Genomic DNA, 18623 nt, shown 5'->3' with positions numbered 1-18623 from the left:
TGTCAAGTACAAATACATGTCCAATCCTCACCGCTGATCACCAATGGTAGAAATGGGGTCTTCGTTTGGCAGTCAGGTTACTAGTGTTAAAGCAAGCAAGCTCACTCTAGTCAGGGTAATAGAGAAATACACTTAGATAACCCCTGCTTACCCCATTGGTAGTTTGGCACAAGCAGTCAGGTTTATCTCAGAAGCAATGTGTAAAGTATTTGCACACACACACACACAGTAATACAGTGATAACACTACAAAATGGCCCCACACCAGTTTAGAACAATGGGTAATATTTATCTGAATCAAACAAGACAAAAACAACAAAAATCCAACATACACAAGTTAAAATAGAAATTTTCAAAAGAATAAGAGTCTCCATAGAAAACTATGGAAACGACGATTTTGCACAAAGTATCTGGTTACCATAAAAAATAAAGCTGCATGGGCAAGTGTGCATCTGAAAAGGCTCCGATGCATAGATTCCTTCCTCACAAGGGAGGCCGTGTTTTGTTTCTTCTCTGGTCGGGTCAGTGATGTGTCGTTTTTGACTCTCCCGAGAGAGTGGTGTGTTGTTTTCCAGACGGGCACCTCGGATCCACGCAGAGGTAGGTTGAATATGACACCCAGGTACGATGGGTGGAAAATCTTGTCACTCGGTGTTAGAAAACCGGGCTGAGCGGGTGTTGGAAAAGGCCCTTTTGCAGGGTTATCCCTAAACTTTTGCCTCCTTCCTGTCTAGTCCTTGTTTTCCAGAGCTATGCCAACTCCAGGTTAAGTGTGAGTTCTCTGACCCTAGAGAACTTACACTGGAGGAAGACCTCTGGGTGAGTATCAGAGGGTCTGAAGAGACATTTGGGGTGCAGCTGAAGGAATGGTCTATGTATTTCCCAACCAGGTGAGGTGGGAAAGTGTTAGAAATTGGGTGTTTGGTTGGCAGTCAGGTTACCCTCTGTCCAAGTAAGAACCCTCACTTAGTCAGGGTAAGTCACACGCAATCCAAATTATCCTGTGCCCACCCTCTGGTAGCTTGGCACGAGCAGTCAGGCTTAACTTAGAAGGCAATGTGTAAAGCATTTGTGCAATAAATCATACAATAACATAATATAGCACCACAAAAATACACCACACAGTGTTTAGAAAAATATATAATATTTATCTGGGTATTTGCAGGTCAAAACAATCAAAGATGCAATATGAATTTGTAAAGTTATCACGAAAGAGTGATATGAAGTGTCTTAAGTCTTTAAAAAGTAAACAAAGTCTGTTTCAAGCACAAAGTACCTGGTTTGGAGTGGAAAATCTCCGCAGAGGGCCACAGAAGAGGAGATGTGTGGAAAAATAGTGTGTGCTTCGGTTACGCCTCTTCACAGGGACTTGCGTCGTTATTTTTCACGTGGGGAGACGGGCGCCGTTCTACGGGAGATAAAATGGTGTGTGCGTTGGTTGCACCCCTTCACACACGGACTTGCATCGTTATTTTTCACTCGGGGAAGACGTGCGTCGTTTTCCGGCACGCGGACCGTCTCCTTCTATGGATCGCAGGATTACCAGATGTCCCAAGGTCTGTGCGTGGATTCTTCAGCTTGTTATCCGGCTGCGCATCGTTCGGGAAGGCTGTGCGTGGAATTTTCTTTCTCACGTCAGGCATCACGTCGATTTCCCCTCTGGATCCTCTTGTCCATCAAGCAGCGTCTTTCTGGATCGCCGTGCAGTGAATTCTTCACCGCGGAACAAGCTGTGCGTCGAAAATTTCAGCGCACGAAGAGTCCAAATGAAAAAGAGAAGTCTTTTTGGTCCTGAGACTTCAGGCCCTTGGAGAGCACTTTTACAGCCAGACAAGAGTTCAGCAAGGCAGCAGGCCAACAGCAAGGCAGCAGTCCTTTGTAGAAAGCAGACAGGTGATTCCTTTGAGCAGCCAGGCAGTTTTTCTTGGCAGGATGTAGGTTCTGGTTCAGGTTTCTCCTACAGCAAGTGTTTGATGAGGTAGGGCAGAGGCCCTGTTTTATACTAAATTGTGCCTTTGAAGTGGGGGTGACTTCAAAGAGTGGCTAAGAAATACACCAGTTCCCCTTTCAGTTCAATCCTGTCTGCCAGGGTCCCAGTAGGGGGTGTGGCAGTCATTTGTGTGAGGGCAGGCCCTCCACCCTCCCAGCCCAGAAAGACCCATTCAAAATGCAGATGTACGCAAGTGAGGCTGAGTACCCTGTGTTTGGGGTGTGCCTGAGTGAACGCACAAGGAGCTTTCAACTAAACCTAGCTAGACGTGGATTGTAAGGCACAGAAAGATTTAAGTGCAAAGAAATGCTCACTTTCTAAAAGTGGCATTTCTAGAATAGTAATATTAAATCCGACTTCACCAGTCAGCAGGATTTTGTATTACCATTCTGGCCAGACTAAATATGTGTCAACACCAGGACAGTGCGCGCTCTACGGGCATCTAGAATACAAAAACCCAACACTAAAGTAATTGATGCATTGTGATGATATGTTATTGTTTAACCTTTTGCATTGCAGAATTCCATCCAAAAGATTCATTTTTAAGGTGCTTATAAATACTGTACATTTACAATGTATTGCTGCAGACATTCAGAGTGTGTTAGGGTGTGGTCCCTTTACAGGGCTTTCTGGAGACTTTCCCTGCAACATGCCTGGGCGTGGTTCTAGGCTGGGCCAAGACTCTATAAAAGAGAGTCAGGCCAACTTCCAGTGCTCACTATTCAGAGGTCCTGGTGCAGAGCAGCAGCTTCTTCCTGAGCTCCTGTCCCGACGGCCTATTTGGATTTTCCAGTCTTCTGCACTCATCTCTCATTGGTGATCACTGTTTCCAGGCGGTAAGACGGTGTTTGGACATTTCCCAACACCGTAATTGACAATCTTCATATTCTTGCTTTTAATTCTTAAATGAATAACAGATTACTTGTGCGCTGCCATTTTTTGACATTTGTATAGTGGTTTGCAAATAGGGAGGCCGCACAATTTATTCCATAAAGATTTGACTTCGTTATTACTTTATTGTTCATTGCGCGCTGATATTTCTTGACATTTACATGATGTTTTACGAGTTGGTAAGAAGTGCAACTCGTTTCATGAGCATTTAACTTTGTTGTTCATTGCGCGCCATCTTTTCTTGACATTTACATGGTGGCATTCGAATCGGCGAAACGCGCGATTCACTTCTCGTGTGTAATTCATGCTGTTCATTGTGCGCTATCATTTTCTGGCATTTACATGGTGGCATTCGAATCGGCAACACGCGCGATTCTTTCCTTGAGTGTTTTTTCATGTTGTAAATTGTGTGCTACTATTTCTTGGCATTTGTATGGTGGCATTTGAATCGACAAGACGCGCAATTCTTTCCCTGAGTGCTTTTCATGTTGTTCATTGTGTGCTACTATTTCTTGGCATTTGTATGGTGGCATTTGAATCGGCAAGACGCGCAATTCTTTCCTCGTGTATAAATAATGTAAGTTACTGTGCGATACCATTCTGTAGGAAAGTCCTTTTTTTTTGCCTGATCACCCCCACTCTTTTTGGATAGGTACTGGTGGTTACTGACTCTTGGCTGTGCCCTGGGTACTGCTTACCAGTCCCAGGGCCAGTGCTCTGTGTAAAATGGATATGCAAATTAGGCTAATTATAATTGGCTAAGTTAACCTACCTATAAGTCCCTAGTATATGGTAGGGCATGTAGGTTTAGGGACCACAGCATAGGTGGTGCACACCTAGGTGCACTGCTGAGGTGTCCAGTGTCATTTTAAAAGCAAGCCTGCCTTGCTGGCTGCTTTTAAATTAAAGTTATATGCAAATTCGACTTTGGAATTAAAGGTACTTCCAAAGTCTTAAACTACCTTATTTTTACATATAAGTCACCCCTAAGGTGTGCCCTATGTGCCCCTACGGCTGGGTGCCATGTAACTATAAGCAGGGACTTTATAAAAATAGATTTATAAGCCCTTGTGAGGTAAAAACAGCCAAATTCGTTTTTCCCTCATTGAAGTATATGGCCTTCATAGGCTAGATGGGCAGACTTTATTTTAAATTTTAAAGTCTCCTTAAATGTTACATACCAAGAATTTGGTATCAAATTAATTGTTGTAATAAATCCCACAACTTCCAGTTGTTGGATTTAATATAACTTGTTCAGGTAAAAAGTTTAGACATTACCTAAAAAGTTGCCAATTTCAGCTCTGCATTGTTTTTGCTGCTGTGCTCTGATTGGCCAGCCTGCAGCAGCTTCTGCCAGGCTACCTTGATGAGGTGTGAAGTGGCCTGACTTCACACAAAGGAATGTGCTTGGGGGAGAGAAATCTCCCCTCAGCAGATGGTGAGTCAGGAAGGGGGAGGGCGGCCAAACTGGTCTTCAAAGGCAGAGAAGGACATTTGGAGCACCCAGCAACACCCCCACATCCTGCAACCCCAGACAATTAGGTGCCCCCTTAATTAGATTAGGAGAGGGCAGGAGAGGGGTGTGTTTATGATTTTTAGCCACACCAGTGGGTGGGCTCAGCCAGATCTATCCTCCAAAAATCAGATTCATCCATTTTGGATTTTTAGAGACTGTTGCCCTCTGGGATGGATTTTTGCCACACTTCCCAGGAAGTGGTCATCACAGGGGGACGACCCTGTCCCTGATTGGAGAACCAGGACCCCCCTGCTTTTCACCCAGGAGCAAGGATAAAAGTGGCAGACCTGCACCCACACCTCAGATCCCCACCAAATTTCAAGAAGAAGGAACTACAAGGAGAAGAAGGACTGCCCTGCTGGACCCCTGGCCTGCACCTGGACCCTGCACTCAGAAAGACTGCACCAGCTGCACACTTGGGCTTCACCACAAGAAGGACTTTGCCTGGCTTCAACTGGTTCAAGGAGGGACTCCCTGTTTGCTACAGGTGAAAAATTGCTATCCAGAGTCCCCTGCACCAACTCCTGAAAAAGTGTCCAGCTGACTACTGTCCAGTGGCCAAAAAGGAGTTTGCGCCAGGTGCATTCTGGGAGTTGAAGTCCGCACTTCCCAAGGACCATCACAGAACTTCTGGACCCTTGGGGTGAGCTGTGGACCCCAAAAGAACCTTGAAAGAACATCTGGGTGAAGCCCCAGAAGTTTGGAAAAGATTGGAGAATTTTTGAAAAAAAGCTCCATAAAGTGACCGACCCGAAGAGACTAAGTCAGAAGGTAACTTTTTAACCGAGGCCTCCCGCGACTTGTAGCCGAGCAGGGCTCCATCGCGGTCGGCCTGAAAGTTTGACTTTGCCCCGGTCCTGGTGCAACCAGATGACCCGATTGGCGCTTTTTGTTTCTAAGCGCTAGAAAATAATAATACTTTAAAAATTCATATCTCCGGTTCCCCTGAACCGATTTTAATCGTTTTTGTGTAATTTTAAAGATAAAAATATAAACTATTTTTATAAATTGGTTTTGGATTTTTAAACTGTTTCCTGTGTTTTATTTAATTACTGTTTTGTGATATTTGAATGCTTTACACTTTGTCTCCTAAGTTAAGCCTTGACGCTCGTTGCCAAGCTACCAAGGGTTGAGCTGGGATTAATTTACTGAGACCTAACTGTACCTATGTGGAGGTTAGTGGCTTGTTGCTAGGTGTAGGTACCTACCTGCATTACCAATAACCCATTTTCCAACATAATTGGTGGCAGCGGTGGGATCCTGTACTTGTGTTCAGTATCACGTTACAGTTTTAAGTAAAACAAATTAAAAATCCTTAAAATTGTCTTAGTGCAAAAATTATTATTATTATTATTTTTATTTTATTTTTTTAAATTAATTTTTAATTTTTAATTTTTTTATTAATTTGGATTAATTTCAATTATTGAATTTTTATAATTTTTCTAAATTCATGTTTCCAATTTTTGCAAAAAGTTTTTGTTGACACAAAACTAGGGAACCATGGAGCTTGATCTGGCTAGCCTACCCACACTGACAGTAGTCCAGCTTAGGGAGTTGTGTATTGAAAGAGGGTTGCCTGCAACCACTAATCTCAGGAAGGAAATCCTGATTAAATCCCTGACAGCATGGGCTGAGGCCCAAGAGGTAGAGACAGAGGAAGCTCCAGAGGAGGAAGAAAAAGGGGAGGATGCTAGCTCTAACCTTTCAGGGGAGGGAAGGCATCAGACCCCAAGTGAGGAAGAGGAGGAACGGTCCTCAGTGTATACAGTCACTAGGGGCAGACCCAAAGCTAGTGGTAGGAAGGGGGTCCTTTCAGGAGGAGAGAACCCATCCATCAGAGAAAGAGAGCTGGAAGCCCAGCTAGCCTACATAGCTTTGGAAGCAGATAAGCTTGCCCTAGAAAAGAAAAAGTGGGCAAGCAAAGAAAAAAAAGATGGTGGCAGCGAGAAAGAAACTGAGGTGTCCCTGGGTGGGGGTTTTGCCCCCAGATTACCCAAAGGGGTGGTTCCTGCCTATGTAGAGGGGGATGACATAGATAAGTGGCTGGGGGCCTTTGAGAGGGCCCTCCAGATGAGGAAAGTCAAGCCTCAGTACTGGGGTTCACTTCTTTGGGAGTTGGTTCCCAACTCTGGGAGGGATAGGCTCCTAACCATGAGTGGGGAGGATGCAGACTCATACCCCAGTATGAAGAATTGCTTGATTAAAAAGTTTGGTCTAACCCCAGAGCAGTATAGGCTCAAGTTTAGGGACACCCAAAAGACAAGCACCCAGTCCTGGGTGGACTTTGTGGACATTTCAGTAAAGGCACTGGAGGGCTGGATACAGGGCAACAGGGTAAGTACCTTTGAGGGGCTGTACAATTTGATTATGAGGGAGCACCTTCTAACTAATTGTGTCCAAGAGAGGCTCCGCCAGTATCTAGTAGACTCTAGGTTGACCAACCCCAGAGAGCTGGGGGAGGCAGCAGATGACTGGTTAAGAACTAGGGTTAACCAGAAACCCCCAGGGGGTGATCAGAAAAAGGGAGGACATGGTTCTTCTCAGGGGAAGAACCAGGGGAAAGATGACAAAAAACCCAAAGAGTCCTCACAAGAGTCCCCAAAAACTTCTCAGGGAGGGGGAGCCCCGAGCCAATTCACTTTTAAAGGGAAAGGGTATCAGGGAAAGAATTATGATCCTGCTAAAGCAGGAAAGTTTCAGGAGCTTGCTAAGGCCGGCAAGTGTTTTGACTGTCATCAGCCAGGACATAAAAGAGGAGATGCTATCTGCTCCAAGAAGCCCCCCACTGGTGGGCAATCCCAGGGGATTGCTAGTGTAGGGTTGGGGGTGGAAGTTGGCCCAGGGGTGGAATCAGGGTACACTGAGGTCACCTTAGTATCCGTGGGAGGGGTGGACATTGCAACTATGGCCACCTTACCTCCCATCATGGAGAGGTATAGGCAGAGGCCTAAAGTCAATGGGACTGAAGTGGAAGCTCTGAGAGATACAGGAGCCAGTGTGACAATGGTCGCAGAAAAGCTGGTTTCTCCAGAGCAGGTCTTACCTGGTGTCTTCCACCAGGTGACTTATGCAGATACCAGAACCAAACTCCATCCCATGGCTATGGTGAGTCTGGAATCGGGAGGTGTGACTGGCCCTAAAAAAGTAGCTGTAGCTCCTGCCCTCCCAGTAGAGTGTCTACTGGGGAATGATCTTGAAGCATCTGAGTGGTCAGAAGTGGAAAGAAGGGTCCATGCACAGATGCTGGACCTCCCTGAATGGGTGTGTGCTGTGACCAGGTCACAGGCGGCACAACAGGGGAATGCTGGACACTTGGACCCTGGAACAATGGGCCAAGCCTCCAAGAAAAAGAGAAAAGGCACTGGGTCTGGCTTGCCAGCCCCAACAAGTACAGAGGGACAGGAAGAATCCAACCCTGAGGGGGAGGATCTGAACTCTGAGGGAGGGACACCTTCCCTGCAAACTCTGCCTGACTTGGCAGAACTGCAAGGGGCAGGTGGGCCCACCAGAGAAGATTTGTGCCAGGGACAAAGAGAGTGTCCCACTCTTGAGGGCCTGAGGCAGACTGCTGCCAGGCAAGAACAAGGGGATACCAGTGGTACCCACAAGGTTTACTGGGAGGATGGAGTTCTCTACACTGAGGCAAGGGCCCTCAAAGAAGGGGCTACTAGGAGAGTAGTGGTCCCCCAAAAGTATAGAGAATTCCTCCTTACCTTAAGCCATGATATCCCCTTAGCTGGTCATTTGGGGCAGACCAAGACCTGGAACAGGCTGGTCAACCATTTTTATTGGCCCCAAATGTCAGAAAAAGTCAGGGAGTTTTGCAGCTCCTGTGTCACCTGTCAAGCCAGTGGCAAGACAGGGGGCAAGCCAAAGGCTCCCTTGATTCCACTGCCAGTGGTTGGGACTCCCTTTGAGAGGGTGGGGATTGACATTGTTGGTCCCCTAGACCCACCAACTGCTTCAGGTAACAGGTACATTGTGGTGGTAGTGGACCATGCCACCAGGTACCCTGAGGCAATTCCCCTCCGGACAGTCACTGCTCCCACAGTGGCTAGGGCCCTACTTGGTGTGTTCACCAGAGTGGGATTCCCAAAGGAGGTGGTCTCAGATAGGGGCACACACTTTATGTCAGCCTATCTGAAAGCCATGTGGGAGGAGTGTGGTGTTACTTATAAGTTCAGCACACCCTACCATCCACAGACCAATGGTCTGGTGGAAAGATTCAATAAGACCCTGAAGGGCATGATCATGGGTTTGTCTGACAAACTCAAGAGGAGATGGGATGTCCTCCTCCCATGCCTGTTTGCCTACAGGGAGGTGCCACAGAAGGGGGTTGGATTCAGCCCCTTTGAGTTACTGTTTGGGCACCCTGTAAGAGGCCCATTGTGCTTGGTGAGAGAGTCTTGGGAAAAGCCTCTCAAGGAATCCAAGGAGAATGTGCTGGATTATGTACTAGGCCTGCGGTCTCGCATGGCTGAGTATATGAAGAAGGCAAGCAGAAACCTGGAGGCCAGTCAGGAGCTCATGAAGCTCTGGCATGATCAAAAGGCTACCATGCCTGAGTATCACCCAGGACAGCTGGTGTGGGTTTTGGAGCCCATGGCTCCTAGGGCACTACAGGCCAAATGGACTGGGCCCTATCCAATCCTAGAGAAGAAAGGTGAGGTCACATACTTGGTGGACCTTGGCACCCCCAGGAATCCTCACAGGATCCTACATGTAAACAGGATGAAACCCCACCAGGACAGGGCAGACATGACCATGCTGATGGTCACTGATGAAGGGAAGGAGGAGGAGGGTGAACCTCTGCCAGACCTCCTGTCCTCAAAGGCAAAAGATGGGTCAGTGGAGGGAGTGGTACTCTCTCCCAAATTGACAGATCAGCAACAAAAAGACTGTAAGCAAGTTTTGGGACAGTTTGCTAGTCTGTTCTCCCTGACCCCAGGACTCACCAATTGGTGTGTCCATGATGTTGACACTGGCGACAGCTTGCCTGTCAAGAACAAGCTGTACAGGCTGTCTGACCAGGTCAAGGCCAACATCAAAGCTGAAGTGGCTAAGATGTTGGACCTCAAGGTAATTGAGCCCTCTGATAGTCCTTGGTCCAGTCCAGTGGTACTGGTGCCCAAAGCTAATCCCCAAGGTGGGAAGAAAGAATTGAGATTCTGTGTGGACTACAGAGGTCTAAACGCAGTCACTAGGACTGATGCTCACCCCATACCTAGAGCTGATGAGCTCATTGACAGGCTGGGGGCTGCCAAATTCCTGAGCACATTTGATCTGACCTCAGGACATTGGCAGATTGCCTTAAGTCCAAGACCTAAGGAGAGGTCAGCATTTTCCACACCAGAGGGCCACTTTCAGTTCAAGGTGAGGCCCTTTGGCATGAAAAATGCTCCTGCCACCTTCCAACGGTTGGTGAACAGAGTCCTATCTGGGTTGGAATCTTTCAATGCAGCTTATCTGGATGATATAGCTGTATTTAGTTCCACCTGGAAGGACCACCTGGTCCACCTGAAGGAAGTGCTTCAGGCCCTGCTTCAAGTAGGCCTGACTATCAAGGCAAGCAAGTGCCAGATAGGGCAAAGCTCTGTTGTGTACCTGGGCCACCTTGTTGGTGGAGGCCATGTACAACCTCTCCAGCCCAAGATCCAGACTATCCTGGATTGGGAGGCTCCAAAAACCCAGACTCAGGTCAGGGGCTTTCTTGGCCTGACTGGGTACTACAGGAGGTTTGTTAAGAATTTTGGGACCATAGTGGCCCCTCTGACTGAGCTTACCTCCAAGAAACAGCCCAAGAAGGTCATTTGGACCCCAGAGTGTCAGAAAGCTTTTGACACCCTAAAGCAGGCTATGTGTTCAGCACCAGTGTTACTGGCCCCTGACTATAGCAAGGAGTTTGTAGTACAAACAGATGCTTCAGAGGAAGGGATTGGGGCAGTGTTAGCACAAGTTAATGAAGAGGGCCATGATCACCCAGTTGCCTTCATCAGCAGGCGACTACTCCCCAGAGAGAAAAAATGGAGTGCCATTGAGAGGGAGGCCTTTGCTGTGGTTTGGTCCCTGAAGAAGTTGAGGCCTTACTTGTTTGGCACTCACTTCCGTGTACAAACTGACCACAGACCTCTCAGATGGTTGATGCAGATGAGGGGGGAGAACCCAAAACTGTTAAGGTGGTCCATTTCCCTACAGGGGATGGACTTCACAGTGGAGCACAGACCTGGGACTGCTCATGCCAATGCAGATGGCCTTTCCAGGTTTTTCCACTTAGCTGATGAGGACTACCAGGGTGTAGGTTAGTACCCATCACCTTTCATCTGGGGGGGGGGGCAGTGTAGGAAAGTCCTTTTTTTTTGCCTGATCACCCCCACTCTTTTTGGATAGGTACTGGTGGTTACTGACTCTTGGCTGTGCCCTGGGTACTGCTTACCAGTCCCAGGGCCAGTGCTCTGTGTAAAATGGATATGCAAATTAGGCTAATTATAATTGGCTAAGTTAACCTACCTATAAGTCCCTAGTATATGGTAGGGCATGTAGGTTTAGGGACCACAGCATAGGTGGTGCACACCTAGGTGCACTGCTGAGGTGCCCAGTGTCATTTTAAAAGCAAGCCTGCCTTGCTGGCTGCTTTTAAATTAAAGTTATATGCAAATTCGACTTTGGAATTAAAGGTACTTCCAAAGTCTTAAACTACCTTATTTTTACATATAAGTCACCCCTAAGGTGTGCCCTATGTGCCCCTACGGCTGGGTGCCATGTAACTATAAGCAGGGACTTTATAAAAATAGATTTATAAGCCCTGATGAGGTAAAAACAGCCAAATTCGTTTTTCCCTCATTGAAGTAAATGGCCTTCATAGGCTAGAATGGGCAGACTTTATTTTAAATTTTAAAGTCTCCTTAAATGTTACATACCAAGAATTTGGTATCAAATTAATTGTTGTAATAAATCCCACAACTTCCAGTTGTTGGATTTAATATAACTTGTTCAGGTAAAAAGTTTAGACATTACCTAAAAAGTTGCCAATTTCAGCTCTGCATTGTTTTTGCTGCTGTGCTCTGATTGGCCAGCCTGCAGCAGCTTCTGCCAGGCTACCTTGATGAGGTGTGAAGTGGCCTGACTTCACACAAAGGAATGTGCTTGGGGGAGAGAAATCTCCCCTCAGCAGATGGTGAGTCAGGAAGGGGGAGGGCGGCCAAACTGGTCTTCAAAGGCAGAGAAGGACATTTGGAGCACCCAGCAACACCCCCACATCCTGCAACCCCAGACAATTAGGTGCCCCCTTAATTAGATTAGGAGAGGGCAGGAGAGGGGTGTGTTTATGATTTTTAGCCACACCAGTGGGTGGGCTCAGCCAGATCTATCCTCCAAAAATCAGATTCATCCATTTTGGATTTTTAGAGACTGTTGCCCTCTGGGATGGATTTTTGCCACACTTCCCAGGAAGTGGTCATCACAGGGGGACGACCCTGTCCCTGATTGGAGAACCAGGACCCCCCTGCTTTTCACCCACGAGCAAGGATAAAAGTGGCAGACCTGCACCCACACCTCAGATCCCCACCAAATTTCAAGAAGAAGGAACTACAAGGAGAAGAAGGACTGCCCTGCTGGACCTCTGGCCTGCACCTGGACCCTGCACTCAGAAAGACTGCACCAGCTGCACACTTGGGCTTCACCACAAGAAGGACTTTGCCTGGCTTCAACTGGTTCAAGGAGGGACTCCCTGTTTGCTACAGGTGAAAAATTGCTATCCAGAGTCCCCTGCACCAACTCCTGAAAAAGTGACCAGCTGACCACTGTCCAGTGGCCAAAAAGGAGTTTGCGCCAGGTGCATTCTGGGAGTTGAAGTCCGCACTTCCCAAGGACCATCACAGAACTTCTGGACCCTTGGGGTGAGCTGTGGACCCCAAAAGAACCTTGAAAGAACATCTGGGTGAAGCCCCAGAAGTTTGGAAAAGATTGGAGAATTTTTTTAAAAAAGCTCCATAAAGTGACCGACCCGACGCGGAAATTCTAGCCGGCTTGCCTCAACCGCGACCTGGCCTGACTTCGTGGTTCGTCCCGGTAAAGAAAAACATCCAAAAAAGAGACTAAGGCCCTCATTCTGACCTTGGCGGGCGGTGGAGGCCGCCCGCCAAAGTCCCGCCGTCAGGTTACCGTTCTGCGGTCGAAAGACCGCGGCGGTAATTCTGACTTTCCCGCTGGGCTGGCGGGCGGTCGCCTTCAGACCGGCTGCCAGCCCAGCGGGAAAGAGGCTTCCACGATGAAGCCGGCTCGGAATCGAGCCGGCGGAGTGGAAGCTGTGCGACGGGTGCAGTTGCACCCGTCGCGTATTTCACTGTCTGCGCAGCAGACAGTGAAATACATGTAGGGGCCCTCTTACGGGGGCCCCTGCAATGCCCATGCCAGTGGCATGGGCACTGCAGGGGCCCCCAGGGGCCCCGCGACCCCCCCTACCGCCATCCGGATCTCAGCGGTCCGACCGCCGGGATCTGGATGGCGGTAGGGGGGGTCGGAATCCCCGCGGCGGTGCAGCAAGCTGCGCCGCCGGGAAGGATTCAATGGGGCGGCGGTACACTGGCGGGACCCCGCCAGTGGTGCCGGTCCGACCGCGGCTTTACCGCCACGGTCGGAATCCCCATTGGAGCACCGCCGGCCTGTCGGCGGTGCTCCCGCGGTCCTCCGCCCTGGCGGTCAAAGACCGCCAGGGTCAGAATGACCACCTAAGTCCGAAGGTAAAAAGTTGACCGGGACCTCCCAGCCATCGAATCCGAGAAGGGCTCCATGGACGTCAGATCAAGATCCAGGTTTACCCCGGGCGAAGGATTTTCATCTCGAAAAAATGACTAAGTCCGAAGGTAAAAATCACCACCGAGGAAACCGACTTCGCGTATCCGGACAAGGGCTCCAGGAGGTCGGATTCAACTGGCAGGTTCGTCCCGGGGAAGAAAAACATCAAAAAAGAGACTAAGTCAGAAGGTAACTTTTTAACCGAGGCCTCCCGCGACTTGTAGCCGAGCAGGGCTCCATCGCGGTCGGCCTGAAAGTTTGACTTTGCCCCGGTCCTGGTGCAACCAGATGACCCGATTGGCGCTTTTTGTTTCTAAGCGCTAGAAAATAATAATACTTTAAAAATTCATATCTCCGGTTCCCCTGAACCGATTTTAATCGTTTTTGTGTCATTTTAAAGATAAAAATATAAACTATTTTTATAAATTGGTTTTGGATTTTTAAACTGTTTCCTGTGTTTTATTTAATTACTGTTTTGTGATATTTGAATGCTTTACACTTTGTCTCCTAAGTTAAGCCTTGACGCTCGTTGCCAAGCTACCAAGGGTTGAGCTGGGATTAATTTACTGAGACCTAACTGTACCTATGTGGAGGTTAGTGGCTTGTTGCTAGGTGTAGGTACCTACCTGCCCTACCAATAACCCATTTTCCAACACATTCGAAGACATTTTCTTGGTAGCATTTCAAGTTGACACGTCGCATGATTTATTCCTTGAATCTACGTTGTGTGATTTCATGGTGCACAAACCTTTATGGTGTTTAATACTCATATAAAAATCTGGAATGTGCGCAATTTACTTCCAAATGTTTTTTCTGAGATGAACACAAAAATACCAGAGTTTTAGATGTAATGCTGTGTGTTCCTGATATGTATTCATAAAAGGAGATTCATATTTGACGAAGCTTAGAGTTGTAGCATGGTACTGATTTCATGAGATGTAATTTTGATGTTGTGTTTTAACCTTTTGCTTCCTATAGGTCTCCTTCCCAGCTGTTCCCGTCCTAATCCCCTTTTCCCCACTTGGACTCTCTTAGACTCTGTGATAAATCTAATCAGAGTATTGGAGCTGTCTTGTGGTGGAAGTGTTGGGAACGTGCACGGCCCCCGAGGATCTGGTGACTCTGACAATATGACCTTCCTGCTCCTTTCAGATCAGCAGCTGCCACTTCAACAATGTATGAGGGCAGCCCCAATGTTAGCACATAAACAAATGTAGGAGTTTTACACTACCAGGACATATAAACTACACAGGTACATGTCCTGCCTTTTACCCTCACAGCACCCAGCTCTAGGGGTTACCTAGGGCACACATTAGGGGTGACTTATATGTAGAAAAAGGGGAGTTTTAGGCTTGGCAAGTTCTTTTAAATGCCAAGTCGAAGTGGCAGTGAAACTGCACACACAGGCCTTGCAATGGCAGGCCTGAGAGAAGGTTAAGGGGCTACTGAAGTGGGTGGCACAACCAGTGCTGCAGGCCCACTAGTAGCATTTAATCTACTGGCCCGAGGCACATATAGTGCACTCTACTAGGGTCTTACAAGTAAATCAAATAGCCAATCATGGATAAACCAATCAATAGTACAATTTACACAGAGAGCATAGCACTGGTTAGCAGTGGTAAAGTGCTCAGAGTTCAAAAGCCAGTATTAGCCTAGTACAGCTATTCATGGCCCTGTGTCACCTATGTGTGGAGTTGTCGTCCATAGGCTTGTAGGCCATGTCCCACGGATTGAGTAGTGTACCCCAAGTGCGCGGCGTAGTGCAGGGGGCTTCTGTGTCTGTCCTCTCCGCCAACGGTGTCGCCAATGCATGCACTCAACATGTCTTTGTTTCTCCACCCCCCCCCCTTTTTGGTGGTCTTCCTGTTCATGTGTGCATTAGCATCATCAGGCGGAGGAGAAGTGGCATCGGAGCACGAGGGAGCTGCATCTCACATGGCCATGGAGGGCCATGCAACTGACTCGGATTTCACCAGTGAGAAGGAGGGCGAGGGGAGCTCCACAGCGGGGACACGTGGTGACACCAGCGACACAGACACGTCCTCGGAAGGGAGCTCCCTTGTGGGGGTGGTAACATCCGTGCCCACCGCAACAACAGGCACAGCCGCCACCCAGCGCACCAGCAGCCCCTCAGCTTTCGCCCCGTGCCCGCTCACCCAGGAAGGTGGGCATCTCCTTCGCCCCAGGTACCTCAGGCCCTGCCCCAGTTACCCCTGCTGCCCTCAGTGAGGAGGTCATTGACCTCCTGAGGACGCTCATTGTTGGGCAGTCTACCCTTTTGAATGCCATCCAGGGTGTAGAAAGGGAGGTGCACCAGAGTAATGCATACCTGGAGGACATTCATTCGGGTCAGGCTGCCCATCAGTGATCGTTCAACGCTCTGGCCTCAGCACTGACGGCAGCCATTGTCCCTGTCTCCTGCCTCCCTCCTCCAACTTCCTCAACCCAGTCCCACTCCCCTGTACCTCTGCCTATCCCAGACACACCTACAGACCAGCCTGCATACACCTCAACACCCAAGGGAAGCTCATCCAGACATAAGCACCACACATCACACAAGCATTCACACAAGCAACATCCACATGCAGACATGCCAACAGCCACTGCCTCCTCTGTGTCCCCCTCCTCCTCGTCTCCCTCCTCCCTCCCTGTGACGTCTCCACTCACACTTGCATGCACAACATCTTCAGCCACCCCCACTACCATTTACACGTCCCCTGTGTCTTCTCCCAGTGTGTCTGTCACCCCCTCTTCCAAACCACACAAACGCAGGCAGCCACCCACCCAACAGCCATCCACCTCACGACAGCCTCCAGCACAAGCACCTGCACCCAAAGACACCAGACTTCACTCTCCTACAACCACATCCTCTTCCTCCACTCCCATACCCACTACAACTACCTGTCCCTGTCTTTCTAAATTGATTTTCCTTTCCAACCTTGACCTCTTTCCAACAACTGACCCACCCCCTCCATCTCATAAGACTCCAATCAGCACCTCAGCCACCACGAAACCTCGACCTACAAAGACAATAGTCCAAGGATTTTGGAGTCCACCACCTTCAAGGCCAGCTACTTCGGCTAGGAGTAAAGAGACGGCCAGCCCACTCCCTGAAAAAAAAGCCAAGAAAGCCAGTGCCCGGCGCGAGAGGCCAAAGACAGCAGGCTCCATAAGCACTACTCTGGCACCGTCAGGGAGTGGGGTGCCACCTGGCACACCGCCAAAGGGAGGAAAGAGCCACAGACTAGCAGGGAAGGGTGGCAAGGGCAGCACGCCCGACAAGTCCGGCAGCAGGCGAGCTGCCCAGGAGGGCCCCACCAGCCCCATTCCAGGTGTGCAGGAGGACACCCACGGGCCCGGGACGGCAGCACAGGAGGGCCCCGCAAGCGAGAAGACAGATGTGCACGAAGGGCCCGGCAGCCACATGTCAAGTGGCGAGTGAAATCCATGTAATGGCCGAATCTGGTGACCTGGACACACATGTCAAGCACCGCTGAACAGGGCCCTTCAAGCCAAGCACCGCTGAACAGGGCCCTTCAAGTCAAGCACCGCTGAACAGGGCCCTTCAAGCCAAGCACCGCTGAACAGGGCACCGCCGTCTCAAGAACCGCTGAACAGGGCCCTTCAAGTCAAGAACCGCTGAACAGGGCCCTTCAAGTCAAGAACCGCTGAACAGGGCACCGGCGTCTCAAGAACCGCTGAACAGGGCCCTTCAAGTCAAGCACCGCTGAACAGGGCCCTTCAAGTCAAGAACCGCTGAACAGGGCACCGCCGTCTCAAGAACCGCTGAACAGGGCCCTTCAAGTCAAGAACCGCTGAACAGGGCACCGCCGTCTCAAGAACCGCTGAACAGGGCCCTTCAAGTCAAGCACCGCTGAACAGGGCCCTTCAAGTCAAGAACCGCTGAACAGGGCACCGCCGTCTCAAAACCGCTGAACAGGGCCCTTCAAGTCAAGCACCGCTGAACAGGGCCCCTCAAGTCAAGCACCGCTGAACAGGGCCCTTCAAGTCAAGAACCGCTGAACAGGGCCCTTCAAGTCAAGAACCGCTGAACAGGGCCCTTCAACTCAAGCACCGCTGAACAGGGCCCTTCAAGTCAAGAACCGCTGAACAGGGCCCTTCAAGTCAAGAACCGCTGAACAGGGCACCGCCGTCTCAAGAACCTCTGAACAGGGCCCTTCAAGTCAAGCACCGCTGAACAGGGCCCTTCAAGTCAAGAACCGCTGAACAGGGCACCGCCATCTCAAGAACCGCTGAACAGGGCCCTTCAAGTCAAGCACCGCTGAACAGGGCTCTTCAAGTCAAGCACCGCTGAACAGGGCCCTTCAAGTCAAGAACCGCTGAACAGGGCCCTTCAAGTCAAGAACCGCTGAACAGGGCACCGCCGTCTCAAGAACCGCTGAACAGGGCCCTTCAAGTCAAGCACCGCTGAACAGGGCCCTTCAAGTCAAGAACCGCTGAACAGGGCACCACTGTCTCAAGAACCGCTGAACAGGGCCCTTCAAGTCAAGCACTGCTGAACAGGGCCCTTCAAGTCAAGAACCGCTGAACAGGGCCCTTCATCTCAAGCACCGCTCTGCTGGGCCCTTCATCTCAAGCACCGCTCCGCTGGGCACCGCAGTCTCTGCACCGCTCCGCTGGGCCCTTCATCTCAAGCACCGCTCCGCTGGGCACCGCCGTCTCAAGCACCGCTGGCCCATTGGCATAAGGGGCAGGCCCGCATCTGTGTCGGGCAGGGCTGCACAAAGCACTCTGGGCACCATGCCTCCTCCAGAACCAGTGGAGTCTGTAATCCACTTGTGAGACTGTGCCTTTGCACTCCCCAGGATGGCACAGTGGCCAACCCACCCACTGTAGAGACTCGTGAGACTGTGGCTTTGCACTCCCCAGGATGGCACAGTGGGCGATCCACCCACTGTAGAGACTCGTGAGACTGTGGCTTTGCACTCCCCAGGATGGCACAGTGGGCAATCCACCCACTGTAGAGACTCGTGAGACTGTGGCTTTGCACTCCCCAGGATGGCACAGTGGGCAATCCACCCAATGTAGAGACTTGTGAGACTGTGGCTTTGCACTCCCCCGGATTGAACAGTGGCCATGGAGGCCCCTCGTGGATCTGGCTGAGGTGCCCCCCCTCCCTTCCCCCTGAGGTGCCTGTAGTTTTGCTATCTGATGCCCCTGCAGTGTTCTCTCCATTGGAGTCGGGTATCCTGTGTGGGCTTTGCCCATGTCTTTAGGCCCATTGGCCCACGAACAATGGCTGATACCCAATTTGGACAGGACAATTTACATATGTATATATAGTTATAGATGTTTGATATTTTTTTTTACTTAGCCGTACAATATACTGCAAATTTCATGATCATTTTATTTTGTCTTTGCATTCTTCCGGGGGGTTTGGGGGTGTCACTCTGAGTTGTTGCTCTGCATTGAT

This window comes from Pleurodeles waltl, chromosome 6 (assembly GCF_031143425.1).
Source record: "Pleurodeles waltl isolate 20211129_DDA chromosome 6, aPleWal1.hap1.20221129, whole genome shotgun sequence".
Classification (NCBI taxonomy): domain Eukaryota; kingdom Metazoa; phylum Chordata; class Amphibia; order Caudata; family Salamandridae; genus Pleurodeles; species Pleurodeles waltl.
Note: the sequence above shows the minus strand (reverse complement) of the source record.